The sequence below is a fragment of the Mus caroli genome, chromosome 16, assembly GCF_900094665.2.
Source record: "Mus caroli chromosome 16, CAROLI_EIJ_v1.1, whole genome shotgun sequence".
Classification (NCBI taxonomy): domain Eukaryota; kingdom Metazoa; phylum Chordata; class Mammalia; order Rodentia; family Muridae; genus Mus; species Mus caroli.
This window is the reverse complement of record NC_034585.1, coordinates 9,754,284-9,777,352: the sequence shown is the minus strand read 5'-3', so window position 1 is coordinate 9,777,352 and position 23,069 is coordinate 9,754,284. Positions and strand designations below refer to the sequence as shown.

Sequence of the window (23,069 nt, the reverse complement as noted above, 5' to 3'; positions counted from 1 at the left end):
AAAAAAAAAAAAAACAACAACAACAACAACAAAAAACCATCAAGGATCTAAAAATGGAACTAGAAACAATAAAGAAATCACAAAGGGAAACAACCCTCGAAATAGAAAACCTAGGAAAGAGGTCAGGAGTTATAGATTCAAGCATCACCAACAGAATACAAAAGATAGAAGAGGAAATCTCAGGTGCAGAAGATACTATAGAAAACATTGACACAAAATGCAAAGAAAATGCAAAATGCAAAAAGCTCCTAACCCAAAACATCCAGGAAATCCAACACAATAAGAAGACCAAACCTAAGGATAATAGATATAGAAGAGAGTGAAGACTCCCAACTTTAAAAGCCAGTAAATATCTTCAACAAAATTATAGAAGAAAACTTCCCTAACCTAAAGAAAGAGATGCCCATGAACATATAAGAAGCCTACAGAACTCCAGATAGATTGAACCAGAAAAGAAATTCCTCCTGTCACATAATAGTCAAAACCCCAAATGCACAAAACAAAGAAAGAATATTAAAAGCAATAAGTGAAAAAGGTCAAGTAACATATAAAGGCAGACCTATCAGAATTACACCAGACTTCTCACAAGAGACTATGAAAGTCAGAAGAACGTGGGGAGATGTCATACAGACCCTAAGAGAACACAAATGCCAGCCCAGGCTACTATACCCAGCAAAACTTTCAACTACCATAGATGGAAAAAAACAAGGTATCCAATAACAAGAACAAATTTAAACAATCTTTCCTCAAATCCAGCCCATGAAGGGAGAATAAATACAAAACTCCAACACAAGGAGGGAAACTACTGCCTAGAAATAGCAAGTAAATAAATCAAATTTAATAAATCAAAAACAAGATAGCCACATAAACATAACTCTACCTCTAATAACAAAAATAACAGGAAGCAACAATCAATTTTACTTAATATCTCTTAATATCAATGGACTCAATTCCCCAATAAAAAGACATAGACCAACAAACTGGATATGTAAACAGGACCTGACATTTTGCTGCATACAGGAAACACACCTCAGTGACAAAGACAGACACTCCCTCAGAGTAAAAGGCTGGAAAACAAATTATCAAGCAACAAGTCCCAAGAAACAAGCTGGAGTAGCCATTCTAATATCGAATAAAATCGACTTTCAACCTAAAGTTATCAAAAAAGATAAGAAAGGGCACTTCATACTCATCAAAGGAAAAATCTACCAAGATGAACTCTCAGTTCTGAACATCTATGCTCCAAATGCAAGGGCACCCACATGCATAAAAGAAACTCTACTAAAGCTCAAAGCACACACTGCACCTCACACAATAATAGTGGGAGAGTTCAACGACCCCACTCTCATCAATGGACAGATCATGGAAACAGAAACTAAACAGNGAAACAGTGAAAGTAACAGAAGCTATGAACCAAATGGATTTAACAGATATCTATAGAACATTTTAATCTAAAACAAGAGAATATAACATCTTCTCAGAACCTCATGGTAACTTCTCCAAAATTGACCATGTAATTAGGCATAAAACAGGCCTCAACAGATACAGGAAGATTGAAATAATCCCATGCATCCTCTCAGATCACCACTGACTAAGGCTGGTCTTCAATAACAACAAAAATAATAGAAAGCCCACATACACATGGAAGCTGAACAATGCCCCCACTCAATGATAACTTGGTCAAGGAAGAAATAAAGAAATTAAGGACTTTTTAGAATTTAATGAAAATGAAGTCAGAACATACCCAAACTTATGGGACACAATGAAAGCAGTACTAAGAGGAAAACTCATAGCTCTGAGTGCCTCCAAAAAGAAACTGGAGAGAGCACACACTAGTAGCTTGGAAGCACAACTGAAAACTATAGAACAAAAAGCAAATAGACCCAAGAGGAGTAGTCAGCAGAAAATAATCAAACTCAAGTCTGAAATCAACCAAGTGGAAACAAAAAGAACTATACAAAGAGTCAACCAAACCAGGAGCTGGTTCTTTGATAAAAATCAACAAGATAAACCCTTAGCCAAACTAAGGAGAGGGCACAGAGACAGTATCCAAATCAACAAAATCAGAAACAAAAAGGGAGACATAACAACAGAATCTGAGGAAACCCAAAAAAATCATCAGATTCTTCTAGAAAAATCTATACTCAACACAACTGGAAAATCCGAATGAAATGGACAATTTTCTAGACAGATACCAAATACCAAAGTTAAATCAGGATCAGACAGACAATCTAAACCGTCCCATAACCCCTAAAGAAATAGAAACAGTCATTAATAGTCTCCCAACCAAAAAAAGCCCAGGACCAGATGGGTTTAGTGCAGAGTTCTATCAGACCTTCAAAGAAGACCTAATACCAATATTCTTCAAATTATTCCACAAAATAGAAACAGAAGGAACACTACCCAATTCATTCTATGAAGCCACAGTTACTCTGATACATAAACCACAAAAAGACCAAACAAAGAAAGAGAACTTCAGACCAATTTCCCTTATGAATACCAATGCAAAAATACTCAATAAAATTCTCACAAACCGAATCCAAGAACACATCAAAACGATCATCCATCATGATCTACAAGTAGCCTTCACCCCAGGGATGCAGGGATCATTCAATGTACAGAAATATATTAATGTAATCCACTACATAAACAAACTCCTAGGGAAAAAAAAACACATAATCATTTCATTAGATACTGAAAAGCATTTGACAAAATCCAACACCCTTTCAAGATAAAAGTCTAGGAAAGATCAGGATTTCAAGGCCCATACCTAAACATAGTAAAAGCAATATATAGCAAACCAGGAGTCAACATCAAACTAAATGGAGAGAAACTTGAAGGAATCCCAGTAAAATCAGGGGCTAAACAAGGCTGTCACACTCTCCCTACCTGTTCAATATAGTACTTAAAAGTCCTAGCCAGAGCAATTAGATAACAAAAGGAGGTCAAAGAGATATAAATTGGAAAGGAAGAAGTCAAAATATCACTATTTGCAGATGACAGTATACTTAAGTGACCCCCAAAATTCCACCAGAGAACTCCTAAACCAGATAAACAACTTCAGCAAAGTGGCTGGATTTAAAATTAACTCAAACTAATCAGTGGTCTTCCTCTACTCAAAGGATAAACAGACTGAAATTAGGGAAACAACACCCTTCACAATGGTCACAAATAATATAAAATATCTTGGTGTGATTCTAAGCAAGTGAAAGATCTGTATGACAAGAACTTCAAGTCTCTGAAGAAAGAAATCGAAGATTTCAGAAGATGGAAAGATTTCCCATGCTCATGGATTAGCAGGATTAATATAGTAAAAATGGCCATCTTGTCGAAAGCAACCTACAGATTCAATGCAATCCCTATCAAAATTAAAACTCAATTCTTCATAGAGTTAGAAAAAGCAATTCTCAAACTCATTTGGAAAAACAAAAAACTCAGGATAGCAAATACTATTCTCAACAATAAAAGAACCTCTGGCAGAATCACCATCCCTGACCTCAAGCTGTACTACAGAGCAATCCAGATAAAATCTGCATGGCATGGGCACAGTGACAGGCAGGAAGATCATCGGATAGAATTGAAGACCCAGAAATGAACCCCCAAACCTATGGTCACTTGATCTTTGACAAAGGATCTAAAATGATCCAGTGGAAAAAAAGACAACATTTTCAACAAATGGTTCAACTGGCAGTTAGCATGCAAGAGAATGCAAATCGATTCAGTCTTATCTCCCTGTACAAAACTCAAGTCCAAGTGGATCAAGGACCTCTACATAAAACCAGATACATTGAAATTAATAGAAAAGAAACTGGGGAAGAGCCTCAAGCACATGGACACATGGGAAAATTTACTGAACAGAACACTAATTGCTTATTGCTTTAAGATAAAGAATTGACAAATGCACCCTCATAAAATTGCAAAGCCTCTGTAAGGCTAAGGACACTGTCAATAGGACAAAACAGCAATCAAACCCTACAGCTGATAAAGGGCTAATATCCAATATATACAAAGAACTCAAGAAATGAGACTCCTGAGAACCAAATGACCTATTAAAAAATGGGATACAGAGCTAAACAGAGAATTCTCAACTGAGGAATACCAAGTGGCTGAGAAGCACCTAAAGAAATGTTCANCCCCTAAAGAAATAGAAACAGTCATTAATAGTCTCCCAACCAAAAAAAGCCCAGGACCAGATGGGTTTAGTGCAGAGTTCTATCAGACCTTCAAAGAAGACCTAATACCAATATTCTTCAAATTATTCCACAAAATAGAAACAGAAGGAACACTACCCAATTCATTCTATGAAGCCACAGTTACTCTGATACATAAACCACAAAAAGACCAAACAAAGAAAGAGAACTTCAGACCAATTTCCCTTATGAATACCAATGCAAAAATACTCAATAAAATTCTCACAAACCGAATCCAAGAACACATCAAAACGATCATCCATCATGATCTACAAGTAGCCTTCACCCCAGGGATGCAGGGATCATTCAATGTACAGAAATATATTAATGTAATCCACTACATAAACAAACTCCTAGGGAAAAAAAAACACATAATCATTTCATTAGATACTGAAAAGCATTTGACAAAATCCAACACCCTTTCAAGATAAAAGTCTAGGAAAGATCAGGATTTCAAGGCCCATACCTAAACATAGTAAAAGCAATATATAGCAAACCAGGAGTCAACATCAAACTAAATGGAGAGAAACTTGAAGGAATCCCAGTAAAATCAGGGGCTAAACAAGGCTGTCACACTCTCCCTACCTGTTCAATATAGTACTTAAAAGTCCTAGCCAGAGCAATTAGATAACAAAAGGAGGTCAAAGAGATATAAATTGGAAAGGAAGAAGTCAAAATATCACTATTTGCAGATGACAGTATACTTAAGTGACCCCCAAAATTCCACCAGAGAACTCCTAAACCAGATAAACAACTTCAGCAAAGTGGCTGGATTTAAAATTAACTCAAACTAATCAGTGGTCTTCCTCTACTCAAAGGATAAACAGACTGAAATTAGGGAAACAACACCCTTCACAATGGTCACAAATAATATAAAATATCTTGGTGTGATTCTAAGCAAGTGAAAGATCTGTATGACAAGAACTTCAAGTCTCTGAAGAAAGAAATCGAAGATTTCAGAAGATGGAAAGATTTCCCATGCTCATGGATTAGCAGGATTAATATAGTAAAAATGGCCATCTTGTCGAAAGCAACCTACAGATTCAATGCAATCCCTATCAAAATTAAAACTCAATTCTTCATAGAGTTAGAAAAAGCAATTCTCAAACTCATTTGGAAAAACAAAAAACTCAGGATAGCAAATACTATTCTCAACAATAAAAGAACCTCTGGCAGAATCACCATCCCTGACCTCAAGCTGTACTACAGAGCAATCCAGATAAAATCTGCATGGCATGGGCACAGTGACAGGCAGGAAGATCATCGGATAGAATTGAAGACCCAGAAATGAACCCCCAAACCTATGGTCACTTGATCTTTGACAAAGGATCTAAAATGATCCAGTGGAAAAAAAGACAACATTTTCAACAAATGGTTCAACTGGCAGTTAGCATGCAAGAGAATGCAAATCGATTCAGTCTTATCTCCCTGTACAAAACTCAAGTCCAAGTGGATCAAGGACCTCTACATAAAACCAGATACATTGAAATTAATAGAAAAGAAACTGGGGAAGAGCCTCAAGCACATGGACACATGGGAAAATTTACTGAACAGAACACTAATTGCTTATTGCTTTAAGATAAAGAATTGACAAATGCACCCTCATAAAATTGCAAAGCCTCTGTAAGGCTAAGGACACTGTCAATAGGACAAAACAGCAATCAAACCCTACAGCTGATAAAGGGCTAATATCCAATATATACAAAGAACTCAAGAAATGAGACTCCTGAGAACCAAATGACCTATTAAAAAATGGGATACAGAGCTAAACAGAGAATTCTCAACTGAGGAATACCAAGTGGCTGAGAAGCACCTAAAGAAATGTTCAGCATCCGTAGTCATCAGGGAAATGCAAATCAAAACAACCCTGAGATTCCACTTCACACCAGGCAGAATGGCTAAGATCAAAAACTCAGGTGTCACCAGATGCTGGCAAAGATGTGGAGAAAGAGGAACACTCCTCCATTGTTGGTGACATTTCAAGCTGGTACAACCACTCTGGAAATCAGCTTGACCTTTCCTCAGAAAATTGGACCTAGTACTACCTGAAGTCCCAGCTCTACCACTCCTGGGCATATACCCAGAAGATGCTCCAACATGTAATAAGGACACATGCTCCACTATGTTCATAGCAGCCTTATTTCTAATAGCCAGGAGCTGGAAAGAATCCAGATGTCCTTCAACAGAGGAATGGATACAGAAAATTTACAGGAATGGTACATTACACAATGGAATACTACTCAGCTATTAAAAACAATGAATTCATGAAATCTTAGGCAAATGGATGGAACTAGAAAACATCATTCTGAGTGAGATAACCCAATCACAAAAGAACACACATGGTACACACTCACTGATAAGTGGATATTAGCCCAGAATCTCGGGATACCCAAGATACAATTCACAGACCACATGAAGCTCAAGAAGAAGAAAGAACAAAGTGTGGATTCTTTGGTCCTTCTTAGAAGGGGGAACAAAATACTCATGGGAGGAGATACAGAGACAAAGTATGGAACAGAGACTAAAGGAAAGACCATCCAGAGACTACCCCACCTGGGGATCCATCTCATATATAGTCACCAAACCCAGACACTATTGTGGATGCCAACAAGTTCTTGCTGACAGGAGCCTGATATAGCTGTCTCCTGAGAGGCTCTGTCAGTGCCTGAAAAATACAGAAGTGGATGCTCACAGCCATCCATTGGACTGAGCGCAGGGTCCCCAAAGGAGGAGCTAGAGAAAGGACCCAAGTAGCTGAAGGGGTTGCAATCCCATAGGAGGAACAACAATATGAACCAACCAGTAACCCCAGATCTCCCAGGGATTAAACCATCAACCAAAGAGTACTTATGGAGGGACTCAAGGCTCCAGCTGCATATGTAGCAGAGGATGGCCTTGTGAGACATCAATGAGAGGAAGGCCCTTGGTCCTGTGAAGGCTTGATGCCCCAGTGTAGGGGGATGCCAGCACAGGGAAGCAGGAGTGGGTTAGTGAGCAGAGTGGAGGATGGTATGGGGGGGGGGTTCGGAGGGGAATGAGGAAAGGGAATATAATTTGAAATGTAGATAAAGAATGCATCTAATTAAAAAAAATGAAAAAAAAAAGACTAAAAGGAAAAAGGACTGTTCCTAGCAAGATGCTGACTGACAGTGGCCTGCAGCAGCTTAGTTCTTACATACATGATGTTCAGAATGTAAAAGCAAGCAGCTGCAGACACAGGGCCTACCATTTTCCTCCTCGGCATGTTAAGAAAAGAGCATGTGCTTATAGTATGCAAGTGTTTAGAGGGTCAAGTGTTCATAAGAGCCAAACACAGATGCATCTTAACAGTAGTGAGCAGCCAGTAGGCCACAAAGCTGGCATACCCACACAGCACAATGGCACTGAAGGGGACAAGCACCAACACACCTGAAAAACCAAAGCATCTCATGAAAGCAGCAAACAGGATTCTGTTAAGTAAATCTAAAGTTATCAAATGACATCAGCAGATGCCTAGAGATGGGCAAAGGGCCATGAGAGTAGACTGCAGAGTGGTACCAAAAGCCTTAAGGGAGGACAGATATGTTCATCCTCCTTATCTATTGATGATGCCTTTGGCATATGGTGTATTGGAACTGATTAAACCCAACGTTTGAAATCATCAATTACAGTTCAAGATGACTATCAGAGGCTCAGTGATGAAGCCCAGCACAATGTAAAGCCGTGGGTTGAACCCCTATCACTAATTTTAAAAATATAAAGTAAATTTAAAAAGATTATTAGTTGGTGTGCTCAGTAGTTTCGTCAACTTGACACAACTGGCTGGACTCTGGGCAATCAATCTGTGGGGCATTTTCCTGCCTGTGATTGAAATAGTAGGCCCCATCTATTTGTGGCCAGCACTCCTGGGCAGGTGTCCTGAGTTGTGTAAGAAAGCAGGATTTGCAAACCTTGGAAAGCAAGCCTGTAAGCAGTGTCCCTCTTCTGTTCCTCCCTTAGCCCCTGCCCTAGCTTCCCTCAAGAAGGGGCTGTACAGTACAAGCTAAAACAAACAAACAAACAAACACCCACCTTCCTCTTCCAAGTTGGTTTTGGTCAGTGTTTTATCACAACTCGTAAAACAGAAAGTAACTAGAAGACTGGGCTAAAGCTTGGTGGGAGGGCCTGCCTAGCACACACAAGGCTGTGTCACATATCACATTAAAAATAGAGGTGCACACCGTTAATCCCAGCCCAAAGCCAGCATGGTCTACATAGCAAGTTCCAGGCCAGCCAAAGCTACACATTAACCCCATCACAGGATGAAGAAAAGGAAGAAAAGGAAAAAAGAGAAAAGAAAAGATGAAGGGAGAGGAAAGAAAGAAAAAAAGAAAGAGAGAAGGAAAGAAAGAAAAGGAGAGGAGGAGCAAGCTGCCTGAATTCTGCAGCTCTTTCAACAGCACACTGAGACTTTGGCTGTGGCAAAGGACTAATGTTACTGCCTTCAACACATCTTTCCTTTTGACCTTTGCTCTATATAAGCACAACTGTAAAAGTAAATGACTACTGGGTGGAAAAGTGAACTAACTGGTCTCCCTGGATTGCGCAGTGGTCTGCTGACTGGCTTTGAAGAAAGCCCGAATGTTTAGCTCAGCCATGAACACTGATTGCTCTGTCACTAGATACTGAAATCATTACTGCTACAACCTGTCCTAAAGTGGTTCATTAATTCAGGTAAACATTCACTACACATGCTCTTTGTGTCTGGCATTGTTGAAGTGCTGGATTTCATGCAGCAGGGCCAGGATCACATTCCAAAGCTCTTCTGCATCTTCTATTGAAGGGACTTAGCTACTGTACTAAGCACACAGTGAAGGAAGGCAGTGGAAAAATGCACAGTAGCCAGCCCAGGACAGTCACTCTTATAATGGAGCTGGCTGGCTCCAAAGAGGTCTTCTTACTTGGACTTGGAAAGGGTATGGAAGGGTAACAAGGACCAGATCCAAAGTTGTAAACTAGTAATAACTGAAATTTTCAAGTAAATTCTTAGCGACTATATCAAAGATAATACCCCATACCATATCTTTTCATTTCTGTTTTCAGGGGGTCTATTTGTATATTTTCTGTTCCAAACAGGTTCTTGCCCTGGCTAGGCTGGTACTCATAATGTAACCTAGGCTAACACTGAGGAGCAGTTGACAGGCGGCCTGTTAGCCCCTGAGTACTGGGATTACAGATATGTGCCACCTTGGACTTAAAAAAATGTTCTCCATTCCTGGTTTTAGAGAATCCTATGCTCTGGACCTAGTGTGAGAATTGCATCCTACAGAAGGCACATGGGCTTTATTTAGTATTCAGTAAAGCCCAGAAGACACATATCTTCCAACTGAGCAAGAGCATCCATTTGAAAACTACTCTTTTCTGTTCCTTGCAGTGATGGTATTTCTGCTTTTTCTCTAAGAGAACTCACTGAAGACAGAACCACTAAGAATGGATGCCTGGAGTACATGCTATTGTTAGTTTCAGTTTCCCTTGGGAAAGTTTCTTCTCTTATAAGTAAATATTTTCAGTTACCTCTGAAATACCATGTTCTATCTTCTCAAAGGAACAACCTTACAAACAGCAAGTTTTCAGTGGCTTTTGCCCAACAGAAGGATTCTCTACAGCATGTTAAATGCGCCATGCCCTAAACCAGCCCCACATTATCCTCCTGCTCACTTGCCATCTCCACTATCAAATATAGTCTTAATATACATTTTACTTTGAAAGGAAATACTGTTCCATGGCATGGCCAACATCTGCTGTCAGCTACTGATCATTTGGCCCTTCAAACACTATAGTTCCATCATCCTCACTATGCTAGGGAACATTCCGGTGGTGGTAACCATGTCACGAGCACAAAGTTACTTCTCATTACTAACACCTTGGACTGTGTGACAGGGAGTCTCCCAGGCTAGGTGTAGTCACACCTGCTGAGAATGTGGGCTCACCTCACCATGTACATCTACAGTTTAATTGTTATCAGTGAGGCCAATATTCTGAAATTTCCCTTAATCTTAGAAGACAGGTAATGACAACAAGGCTAGCTGCACACCTCACTCCACGTTCTAAGTATCTGGAAGCACACAGCCTATAGTACTATATGCAATGAAGCCAGGTCTTTCTGGTAGGTTGGCTCAATGGATACAATGTTTGCTATAAAAGCATGAGGCCCTGACTTTGATGCCCAGCACCTCCACCACCTCCCTGTACGTGCCCCTCCCCCTACAAAAACTCAGCTGAGCATGGAGCTGGAGAGGTGGCTCAATGGTAAAGAACACTCGCTGCTTTTGGCAGAGATCTGGGTCACAAGCAACTGCAGCTCCTGTTTGTAGGGGATCTGATACTCTCTTCTGGTCTCCATAGGTTCCTGCACTCAGATGGTGCACAAACACATCATCAGGCATATACAGATAGGCTGGACATAGCAGCTTTTAAACTTTTTAGCATTCAATGGCTAGCCAATCTAGCCATATCAGCAGGCCCTAGGGCTCAGTGAATGACCCTGCCTCAAAACATAAGATGGGAAGCAACACAAGAAGACATCTGATAGCATCCTCTGGCTTCCACTCACAAAATACTATTTTACATCTACAGAATGGCTTTATTTGCAGTACTGTTACTCTTTTTTTTTTTTTTTTTTGATAAGGTGCTCTTTTTTTTTTTTTTAAAAGATTTATTTATTTATTATATGTAAGTACACTGTAGCTGTCTTCAGACACTCCAGAAGAGGGCACCAGATCTCGTTACGGATGGTTGTGAGCCACCATGTGGTTGCTGGGATTTGAACTCTGGACCTTTGGAAGAGCAGTCGGGTGCTCTTACCCACTGAGCCATCTCACCAGCCCAGTACTGTTACTCTTTATCATGCTTAAATTGGCTTTAAATTATGACAATTCTGATTTATCAGTGTTTATAAGAACATAATTTGCAGGGCAGTAGTGCATGGACAGTGAAGAATAACTGAGAAATTACGTTAAGTTCATCCTATTATAGCTTTCCACAAATTATGTTCTTTTTGGTTTTTTCAAGACAGGGTTTCTCTGTGTAGCCTAGCTGTCCTGGAACTCACTCTGTAGACCAGGATGGCCTCAAACTCAGAAATCCACCTGCCTCTGCCTCCCAAGTGCTGGGAATATAGGCATGCACCACCACTGCCCGGCCAGGGTGACATTCTTTGACTCAATTATTCTTTAAGGGAAAGACTCTCTGTCTCGATTATCTTTATTCCCTAAATCTAATTTTAGAAAATTTTTTTTTTAATTTATTGACAGGACTGTCAATAGGTAACTAAGGACATTAAAAGTCAGGTAAACCACACAAACACCCAACAAAGAAAGAGAACTTCAGATCAATTTCCCTTATGAATATCGATGCAAAAACACTCAATAAAATTCTTGGCAACCAAATCCAAGAACACATCAAAATTATCATTCACCACTATCAAATAGGCTTCATCCCAGGGATGCAGGGATGGTTCAATATACAGAAATCCATCAATGTAATCCACTACATAAACAAAGTCAAAGAAAAAAAAACCACATGATCATTTCATTAGATGCTGAAAATTCATTTGACAAAATTCAACATCCCTTCATGCTAAAAGTCTTGGAAAGACCAAAAATTCAAGGCCCATATCTAAACGTAGTAAAAGCAATATACAGCAAGCCAGTACTCAACATCAAACTAAATAGAAACTTGAAGCAATCCCACTAAAATCAGGGACTAGACAAGGCTGTTCTCTCTCTCTCCCTATTCATTCAATATAGTACTTGAAGTTCTAGCTAGAGCAATTATCAAAGGGATACAAATTGGAAAGAAAAGAAGTCAAACTATCACTATTTGCAGCTGATATGATAATATACTTAAGTGACCCCAAAAACTCCACCAGAGAACTCCTACAGCTGATAAACAACTTCAGCAAAGTGGCCAGATATAAAATTAACTCAAACAGATCAGTAGCCTTCCTATAATCAAAGGATAAACAGGCTGAGAAAGAAATTAGGGAAATGACACCCTTCACAATACTCACAAACAATATAAAGTATCTTGGTGTGACTCAAACCAAACAAGAGAAAGATCTGTATGGCAAGAACTTCAAGTCTCTGAAGAAAGAAATCAGAGAAGACCTCAGAAGATGGAAGGATCTCCTATGCTCGTGGATTGGCAGGATTAATATAGTAAAAATGGTCATCTTGTCAAAAGAACCTATAGATTCAATACAATCCCCATCAAAATTCTACCTCAATTCTTCATAGAGTTAAAAAGAGCAATTCTCAAATTCACCTGGAATGATTAAAAAAAAAAAAACCAGGATAGCGAAAACTATTCTCAACAATAAAAGAACTTCTGGAACATCCCTGACCTCATACTACAAAGCAATTGTGATAAAAACTGTAGAGCTTATATTCTAAGATCAAGAATTGACAAATGGGCCCTCATAAAACTGGAAAGCCTCTGTAAGGCTAAGGACACTGTCAATAGGACAAAACAGCAATCAACAGATTGGGAAAAGATCTTTACCAACTCTATATCTAATAGAGGGCTAATATCCAATATATATAAGGAACTCAAGAAATTAGACTCCAGAAAACCAAATAACCTTATTTAAAAATGGGATACAGAGCTAAACAGAGAATTCTCAACTGAGGAATACCAAGTGGCTGAGAAGCACCTAAAGAAATGTTCTACATCCATAGTCATCAGGGAAATGCAAATCAAAACAACCCTGAGATTCCACTTCACACCAGGCAGAATGGCTAAGATCAAAAACTCAGGTGTCACCAGATGCTGGCAAAGATGTGGAGAAAGAGGAACACTCCTCATTGTTGGTGACATTTCAAGCTGGTACAACCACTCTGGAAATCAGCTTGACCTTTCCTCAGAAAATTGGACCTAGTACTACCTGAAGTCCCAGCTCTACCACTCCTGGGCATATACCCAGAAGATGCTCCAACATGTAATAAGGACACATGCTCCACTATGTTCATAGCAGCCTTATTTCTAATAGCCAGGAGCTGGAAAGAATCCAGATGTCCCTCAACAGAGGAATGGATACAGAAAATGTGGTACTAAAGTTTACCCAATAGAATACTACTCAGTATTAAAAACAATGAATTCATTTAATTTTTAAGCAAATGGATGGAACTAGAAAGTATCATCCTGAGTGAAGTAACCCAATCACAAAAGAACACACATGGTACACACTCACTGATAAGTGGATATTAGCCCAGAAGCTCGGATTACCCAAGATACAATTCACAGACCACATGAAGTTCAAGAAGAAGGAAGACCAAAGTGTGGATACTTTGTTCCTTCTTAGAAGGGGGAACAAAATACCCATGGNNGGAGNTACAGAGACAAAGTTTGGAGCAGAGAATGAAGGAGAGACTATCCAGAGAATGCCCCACCTGGGGATCCATCTCATATTCAGTCAACAAACTCAGACACTATTGTGGATGCCAACAAGTGCTTGCTGACAGGGGCCTGATATAGCTGTCTCCTGAGAGGCTCTGCTAGTGCCTGACAAAATCAGAGGTGCATGCTCTCATCCAATCATTGGACTGAGGACAAGATCCCCAATGGGGGAGCTAGAGAAAGGACTGAAGGAGCTGAACGGGTTTGCAGCCCCATAGGAGAGAGAACAATATGAACCAACCAGTACTCCCAGAGCTCCCAGGGACTAAACCACCAACCAAAGAGCACACATGGAGGGACTCATGGCTCCAGCTGCATATGTAGCAGAGGACGGCTTTGTTGGACATCAGTGGGAGGAGAGGCCCTTGGTCCTGGAGAGCCACATGGTCCAGTGTAGGGGAATGACAGCACAGGGAAGAGGAAGTGAGTGAGCTAGTGAGCAGCGGGAGGAAGGATGGGATAGGGGGTTTTTGGAGGAGAAACCAGGAAAGGGAATAACATTTGAAATGTAAAGAAAGAAAATATCTGATTTAAAAAAAAAAAAGGAAAACAAGTCAGGTAAAACAAAGGGGAAGAGAAAGAGACGAAGAACGAATGAATTAGGCACAATGATATCACGTGGACAGGGAAACCACAGACCAGAGTGTCTGTACCAGAAATGGCCTTCAGCCAATAAGATCCAAGGCCTTTCAATCACCTGGCCTGATGCAAAATCTCCCAAATCTCTGTGTGCTCTCCTCATCCAAGAGAGGATCCACCCAAAGACTGCTCCAAACACCTAGCATGTGGCAAGCATGCTAGATACAGCCTTTCGGGAGGCACAGCAAAGAAAGCATTCTCTAGCTTCCAGCAGTGAAAGAAGAAAATCAAACAACTAAAATGTTATCCCCCAGCCAGGCGTGGTGGAGCACACCTTTAATCCCAGCACACGGGAGGCAGAGACAGGTGGATTTCTGGCCAGCCTGGTCTACAAAGTGAGTTCCAGGACAGCCAGGGCTACACAGAGAAACCCTGTCTGGAAGAAAGAAAGAAAAAAAAAAAGTTACACTCCAGTAGTGTCTCGCCTAGACTACATCGGTCTAACACTGTTCAGCTGACATCCTACGTTCTATTCTGTCCATCCCTGAGCCTCCTCACTTTTGGGCAAGAAATGGCTTCCAAAGCCACAAACCTGTGAGGTCTCCTTGACCTGTCCCTTCATGTCAGATCCTGAGCCAGCTCACATTTCCAGAGTGATGTGCACCACAGGAACCTGCTGAATACCTTCCCCTTCTGCTGAGAACTCTGTGAGGTTGGCAGACAGCTCCAGCACACAGGGCACAAAACTCAAGACCGGAGTGCTGTTGTGATCCCGAAAATGGCAGCTGGGAGGAAAGGCTCACTCCCTCTGGTGTTAGTGTTAAGACAGCCCTGCCCAGTGAACAGGCCCACTGCTTTTCTTCCCCGGGTACCTGCAGTCCTCTTGGTTCTACAGCACTGTATTATTTGTATGACCTTCTCCAGGGATCCCCCAAATACTGAGTGAGCTTCCTGTTAGCTGGCTGCCAGGCACCCTGACTAGATCCTCCCTCTCTTTTCCAGCCTCTACCTTCACACTGCACCACTAGCATCCAGCTCAGATCTCACCAGCTCAGATACAGCAGCACAAGAGCCCAATAGCTATCTTCATACCCAGGTCCTAAAGAACAATAACTACAATGAATGTCTCACCCCCTTTTCTCTGCTAGATACCTCAACACCCATTCCTACTGCTAAGGGCAAAATGTGAACTGTATACCAGGACACAACCAACTCCCCACAATCAATATTCTTCTCCAGTCAAACAGATGCAGACAGTGGTTGCCCTGAATACACCGGAGCCAAGCTTGAGCTCAGACCTCCCACCAAACCTATGGAAGCCATTACTAAGAGGATGCTTTCTTTCCTGAGAACACGAGAAAACTCAAGCCAAGAGGCTTTCCTTGGGCTTATTTCTGGGCATCAAAGCCATCTAAATCTACATTTTGCTATGACTACACTGAAAAGCTATTTTAGTAAATTTTTATTTACTCTTTGGTAATTTTATATACTATGTTTTGATCGTATTCACCCAACTCTTCTGCTTAACTCTAGTCAGATCCAGGATCACCTCCCTATTCCCTCCAACTTCATGTCCTCTTTGTTCTCGTTTTATAAGCCAGAGTCCAATTTGTGCTGCCCATATACTCTTGGTGTTGGGTCACAAGTGGTTCAGCTACCAGGAAACATATTCTTAAAACACCAGACACTTTCTTCTCTAGAGGCCACCAAGTATCCACAGCCCTTTAGATGGGGTGGGGAGATCATGGACCCCTTCCACTCCATGCTAAAATGTTGACTGGCCCGACCGCCCCAGGTGCTACAGGGTCCCTGTCATGCCCAGAAGATAATACTGCTCTGGTCCTTCCTAGTGCCTGGCTCTTACAACTTTTCTTCCCACTTTTCTGTGATGTTTGCTGCTCTTGAGGATAGGGGAGCGATACAGAGGTTTCATTTGTGGCTGAGCATTTCATTGACCCTACTACTGTTATTCTGCTAAACGGACATGGCATCAAACTTCTCTCTAAATTCATGTTTCTTTCCTCATAGTTAGTGTAGCTCTCAGGATTCATCAAAGAAGTTTCTTTGTGCAGTGAATGGCAGTTAACACAGAAACTTATAACTGGTCAAAGAGGGAAGTGTCAGTGGGGTGCCCTACACACACAGCTTAGGCAAGACTGTCATAGCAGATGCCCTGTGCACAGCACGCCCAGCTACAAGGACCAAAAGAGACAATGAGATGAGGACAAGTTCTTGTGCCCACCCAGCTCTAGCATCTGAGCCCACTCTGTGCACCTCCACTCCCCACCCAAAGACACAAATAAAAAGCCACTACCAAAACAAAATAAAACACAAGTTCACTAAAGCATTATTTTTAACAGCTAAGAAGTAGAAATCACCTAAATGGCCGCCCAATGATAGAATAATGTATATCCACACAACAGAATATTACACTGAAGTAAAAATGAGGCTTTGATATTTGCTACAATGTAAATGAATCTCAATAACGTGCTGTACTGGATAGTTTTATGTCAACTTGACAAAAGCCAGAGTCATTTGAAAAGAGGGAACTTCATTTGAGAAAATAGCCCTCCAGATTGGCCTGTATCAAGCCTATGGTGCATTTTCTTGATTAATGATTGATGTAGGAGGGCTCAGCTTGCTGTGGGCAATGCTACATGTTGGGCAAGTGGTCCTGGGTTCTCTAAAAAAAAGAGGCTGAACAAGTCATGAGGAGCAAGACAGTAGGCAGCACCCTCCATAGCCTTTGCATCAGCACCTGCCTTCAGGTTCCTGCCCTGCTTGAGTTCCTGTCCTGACTTCCCTGAATAATAGTGTGTGACTCAAGAGTTGTAAAGCTGAGATAAACCCTTTCCTTCAAATTGTTTATGGTCATGGTGTTTTATCACAGCAATAGAAACCCTAACGAAAAGGGCCATATACTGAATGACTACATTTATATGATATATCCAGAATAGCTAAATTCATGAAAACAAAGATTAGTGCTGCCAGGAACAGGACAAGGGGGGGGGGGGGGGGTCCTTGGCGGAGGGGAGAGTGTTTCTTCATGGAGTGCTCACAATACTCTGGACTTAGACAGTAATGACTGGTACAGAACTTTATGAATATCTTAAAGATCACTTTTATGAACCTTGCATTATGTGAGTTAAATATGAGTGAAACCATTCTTTTAAGAGTTAATGACACAGAAGCATAACATGTGCACAGGGGCCTGCCTAAATCAGCCTGCAACAGGATAGCCTATCTGCAGAACACACAATCTGTTCAAATGAGGAAACAATTTATCTTTCTACCAATAAATCCCTATAGTAACCAACCATAAAATCAAATCCAAGGTAAACAGAGCCAAAAACAAAAGGGCATACATACAAGCTGCAGCTAGCCAGCAGGTACAGGATGGAACCAACTCAAAACTGCACAAGGAAAAGTGTTGCAGCTCACCTCCTGCTGATCACAGCGACTTCAACAAGTCTAAGACTTCCTGCCTCATGAGGAGAAAATCTGCAACCTCTGACTGGTAGGAGGCAAACAGCACTCTCTCCTCTGACTACAGCAACACCTTGCAGAAGGCCTGTTTATATTTGGCCATTGGGGGCCTTCATCTCAGAGCATTGCTAAATTAAGCAAGTCTATGCTGTACTGAATTTAGCCAGACCCCCCTGGCAGGCTGAGAGACTTCCTCCAGCAATGATTGAGGATGCAGGAAATCAAGAGAAACATCACAGAGAGGCTGGCATCGCTTGATTCATTCTGTCCAAGACTACAGGCTCTCCGACACCAGAAACATGTAACCATTCTTAACACAATCCCTCCTCCTTCTGTGGCCATACACAGACATACAGATCTGGAGCCACAGAGGGGATTTGAAGGGTACTTTTTAAAGCCTACGAGCTACTGCCCAAGGACAAGTATCAATCTCACTGTGCCCTTCTATCATTGCTGAATGAACAAAATGAAGTTATGAAACGGGACCAGGGCACAATGCTTGAGAATTCCCCACCATAGAACATCTTCCTACTCATAACTCCATACTATACCCAATGCTGGGCTTATCCTCAGTTTCAGTCGCTGACACTAGCCATGCTTCTTCCTGGATTCGTTTTCATGGAACCACCTCCAAAAGACCCCATGAGGACTTTACACTAAATGATCTCCCTCCTCTATCCAGGCCCCGCCATGGAACTAAAGACAAAAAGCCATCAATAAAGCCTCTCAAATGTATTAAATCGGGGCATGACACAAAGCCTTCATTCACCTAACAGGCATTTAAAAGCACTGAACCGAGACATTTGAAGTGCATATTGTGCGAACAGTAATTGGTAACCTTTCCATAAGACTGATGCAATCTGATTATAATTCCCAAGTGTCAGCAGTCAGTTTTTAAGGTAAAAGAAAAAGGAAGTGGGATGGCTTCAAATACTCAGGGAGAGGTGTAGGAGGGTGTCCTTTCCCTCTGACAGTAATTCTCATTTGACTGAAGGCTGCTAGAACAAGCTCAGACTCAAAAAAAAAAAAATCTGTCACATTGGAATTGATTGAAATGCAATCAAGATGAAACTTACTGGGTTTAACACACTTAGCCTTCCCCCTCCCCATCTCTGAAGACACAAAAAGAGCGTGTATGTGAAGTTGCGTCTATCTATGCTAAAGATGCAAGGCCAGTTTGCACTGTATTCCCAGGTAGGATGTCCGTCCAGTCAGCAGCTAGGCTCTGCTGCTGCAGCCGCCTTCTGCCTAGCTCCAGATGAATTTCCATCATGCCACACAAGGCACAGCTCCCAGGGCTGGCAAAGAAGTAAAAGTTTTCAGGAAGGGAAGATGGGCTATGGAGCTGAGGGATATGGGACTTAGAAAATAACTTGTGGCCAGGCTCCTGTTCTCCCCTTCCTGCATCTAAAGCTCTACCTTAAGCCCAGAAGTATAGAAGAGAACAAATCAGACTGACTCTGGGGACCAGCTATTGTCACCACACAGCAGCAGTTGGCCTCTTTCCCCCAACACAGTTCAGTCTTCTCCCCCTCACTGCAAAGCGATTTCATCTGGCCAACCTTCCATCCAGTGACCACTGAGAAACTCTGCCCACAATGGGATGAGACACGGTGTCTACACACCACTGTGTAAGTGAGCTCTGTAGTCAGTTTGCAGTGTCTTACCAATGCTACTGAGGTAGCCTGAGTTCATTTACTCCTCGCTCCCCACAGGCAACTCAGAACTGCTTTCATAGCACTCACCAGTAAAACAGAAGAAGGTCCAGAACCAAGAACTACACAATCGGAAGGAAAACTATTCTCTTATTCCCAGTAAGACAGCAGGGGGTGTCAGAGGGGGCACAGGGAAGCCCCCTTCATTCAGAGCCTACTGCTGCTATCAAGTCCACGCCGGCTAAATGGTGAACTATGTATTTTAGAGAGGAGTTAGGGTTGGCGAGACGGCTCAGCTGGGGAAGAACTTACCCCAAAAGCCTACAGACCCAAGTTCAATCTAGATCTCATGATGGAAGGAAAGAATCAACTCCCAAACGTTGTCCTCTGACATCAATATATGCACTCTCTCCCTCTGTGCGCCTCTGCTTCTCTCTCCTAAAGATGGCACAAATGTAAAATGCAGGCCCCGTGCATACCTCACAAGCCCTAGCTTCCCTAGCCTCCGGCACTCACTCCTAAGACAACCACTCAGTACACCAGAGAAAAGGGGGTTATGAAGAATTTCAAATGTTCTCAAAGGAAACTTTTAAAGTCATAAAAAGACTTACCTCAGTAAAAATACTTATTTTCCTGTCTTACATTCTCTTCCTTAGCACCTTTATTATGAACCTGAAAAAAGAGAGTAGAAATTACTTTTCCTTGACCATCTACCACATGCCAGCAAGGGATAGATGGGTGCTGAGGTCATCAAAAAGAGACCACCAAGAAACAGAACCCTGACAGAAGGGAAAGCTTCTAAATCATGGATCCACAGAGGATAGGAACTCTGCAGCAGGCTGGAGGCTGGGTATGGAGCTCCTGCTCCAACCAGGACATCCTTAGTGAGCCATGGCACCTCTGGGCACCGGGCCCATTGTTTGTATGCCTACCAACAGCATCCAACTAAGAGCACGCAGGTCAAGGATCACATTGTATGACCCAGCCAGAGACTCCTTGGTGTCTCTTGACCATACACGTGAACAAACATTCATTCTTAGCTTCTTACAAAGAAGAATCTGCCTCTCTCATACTTGTTTTGGTTCCTACAACTGCCTTCAAGGCACTAAAAGTATAACGGGTAAGAAGAGAAGGAGATGAGTTTCCTGACTTGCAAGGCAAAAAGGAAGACTGGAGTCAAGTCTTCCCTCATTTGTTTAACACCTGGTCTGTCTCTATCAGGTGTTTGCTTGGGTGCTAGGCACTCTTCATAGGATGGTCATAATATCTCTCCAGTTTCCAACATGAGGTGCAAATCACTGGCTGAACAAGGTACTGGATATAACATTGTTTTTACTGAATGCCATATTTGACTGGCAACAGAACATTCTAGACAGTACCCTAGAAACCCCAGGTCTTTGGGAATGTCTAGCAGCATCATGGTCATAGTGTATTTAAGAGAGGACTGAGTAATGCAAGGTTAGAAAGCAGGAAGGAAGCCTTGAATGCCAGACCACACCTCCTGCTCTATTCTCAAATGTACTGATTAGGGCAAGCCTGTAATCCCAGCTGGTTGGGAGGCTGAGGCAAGAGGATTACAAACTCAAGGCTTAACTGAACTACACAGTGAATCAAGGCCAGCCTAAGAAACTTAGTGAGAGTATATCCCAAAATTTAACAATAAAAGGAAGGAGAAGCTGAAGCTGTTAGCACAGTGGCAGCGTGCTTACCTAGCATATAAGAAACCCTGGGCTACCGGCAGTGGTGGCGCACGCCTTTAATCCCAGCATTTAGGAGGCAGAGGCAGGCGGATTTCTGAGTTCAAGGCCAGCTTGGTCTACAGAGTGAGTTACAGGACAGCCAGGGCAGAGAAACCCTGTCTCGAACAACCCAGAAAAAAAAAAAAAAAAGTAAGAAAGAAAAAGAAAAAGAAAGAAACCCTGGGCTATATCACCACTGCAGCAAAATAATTTTTAAAAAAAAAATTGATAACTCTTCTCAGTCTAAGATCTAACATTCCTGTGGCTTTTCTCTTGTTCACTTTCAAACATGCTGGGTGTGTTGGTACACGCCTCTGATCAGAGTACTCAGGAGGCAGAGACAGGAGGATCTCTACAAGTTTGAGGCCAGCCTAGTCTACAAAGCAAGTCCAGGATAACCAGGACTATTACAGAGAGAAACCCTGTCTCAAAACAAAACAAGGTCAAGGAGTGAGTATCCTCCCTGTAGCTCCTTTTAGAGATAAACCAATTCCAGCTAGGAAAAAGCTAAGCAGACTTTGGAGTCATTCCTTTAATGTGATTTTCTTTTTTCTTTTATTTTCCCTGAAAAAAGCAGGAAACAAACTGCTGAGACGTGCCCAATACACAGAGCTGCACAGCACTGGATTCCCAGACAGGCTGTGGAGCAAATGCCCCAAGTCCAGCCGGTATCTGCACAGATGCAGCTCAGTCTGTGACCCCCAAACCAGGTGAAATCCGTGTAGAAGTAATCCCATAGACACCCTAGCAGACACAGGAATGAGAATGCATTTCAACAAGTACATCCAAATTCAGGCTCCATAACAGGCTGACAGAAACCATGTAACTCTTAGGGGACAGTGAGGAGCTAGAGCAATGGCTCAGTGCTTAAGAGCACTGGTGCTTCAAGTCCCAGGCCCCGCATGGTAGCTGACAACTCTTTGTAACTCTAGTCCTAGGGGATGCAACGCCATCCTCTGCCTCTATAGATACTGTATGCCGTGGTACACATTTAGGCAAAATGTCTATAGACATAAATTGTTCTTTTAAAGAATATCTTTCTTTTTTAAAAATGAGGCTGGAGAGTTGGTTCAGTGGTTAAGAGCACCTGTTGCTCTTGCAGAGGACCCAGGTTCAGTTCCCAACACGCACACAGTGGTTTACGACCATCTAATACTCCAATTTCAAGGGATCCAGTCTGCTCTTCTTACCTCTGCAGGCATGCATATGGATCACATACACATGTACAGACAAAAACACTTACACATATAAAATAAAATTTAAAAATCTTTTTAAAAAGGAAAGAAAAAAATATGAGCCTTCTATTTGCCACAGTGTACCAAGGTGAATGAATACCCAGTGACATTGTGAGGACACAGAGCCAACCTCGGTCATCTATGAGGTCCTAGAAAATAGAAGAAGAAAAATGCAAAGGGCATGGACACATGGTCCATAGGAAAAATGCAGAGCTGGCAAGATGGCACAGAGGGTAAAGTGTTTGCTGTGCAAGCATGAGGACCCAGGTTCAGATTCAGCACCCACATACAACAAAGTGTGGTGCTGCAGAGCTGGAATCCCATGTTTCTACAGTGAGACTGGAGGCTGAGACAGGAGGCCACCCGGGAAGTTTGCTGGAGCTAGCCTGGTGTGCACAGTAACAAAACAGAGATTGTCTCAGGTGGAAGGTGAAGACTGAGGGCCAAGGTTGTCCTTTAACCTTTACATGCACAGTCCCCAAACAAGAGTGACCCAGTGCACACATGAATTTGGGCTGTGCACATGTCTTTGGTAGTTACTATTCCTATAATGAAACACCATGATTGAAAGCAAGTTGGAGCCAATAGGATTTATTTGGTTTACCCTTCCTCATCACTGTTCAACCCTGAAGGAAGTCAGGACAGGAACTCAAACAGGACAGGAACATGGAGGAATACTGCTTACCTGCTTGCTCTGTCTTTAATATAGTACCCAGGACCACCAGCCCAGGGATGGTATCACCCACAGGGTCTGCACACTCCCATATCAAT

General features: G+C 41.9%; 1 protein-coding gene across 2 annotated transcripts in view; it reads right to left on the bottom strand.

Annotated features, from left to right (window-relative positions):
* The window catches only part of Mrtfb (myocardin related transcription factor B), a 162,097-nt gene that overhangs the window by 133,725 nt on the left and 5,303 nt on the right, over window positions 1–23,069 (bottom strand). For both annotated transcript variants that reach the window (XM_029470662.1, XM_021184572.2), the window contains exon 2: window positions 19,936–19,996. The gene's annotated coding sequence lies outside the window, so the exon portion shown is untranslated. The remainder of the gene's footprint in view (window positions 1–19,935; window positions 19,997–23,069) is intronic.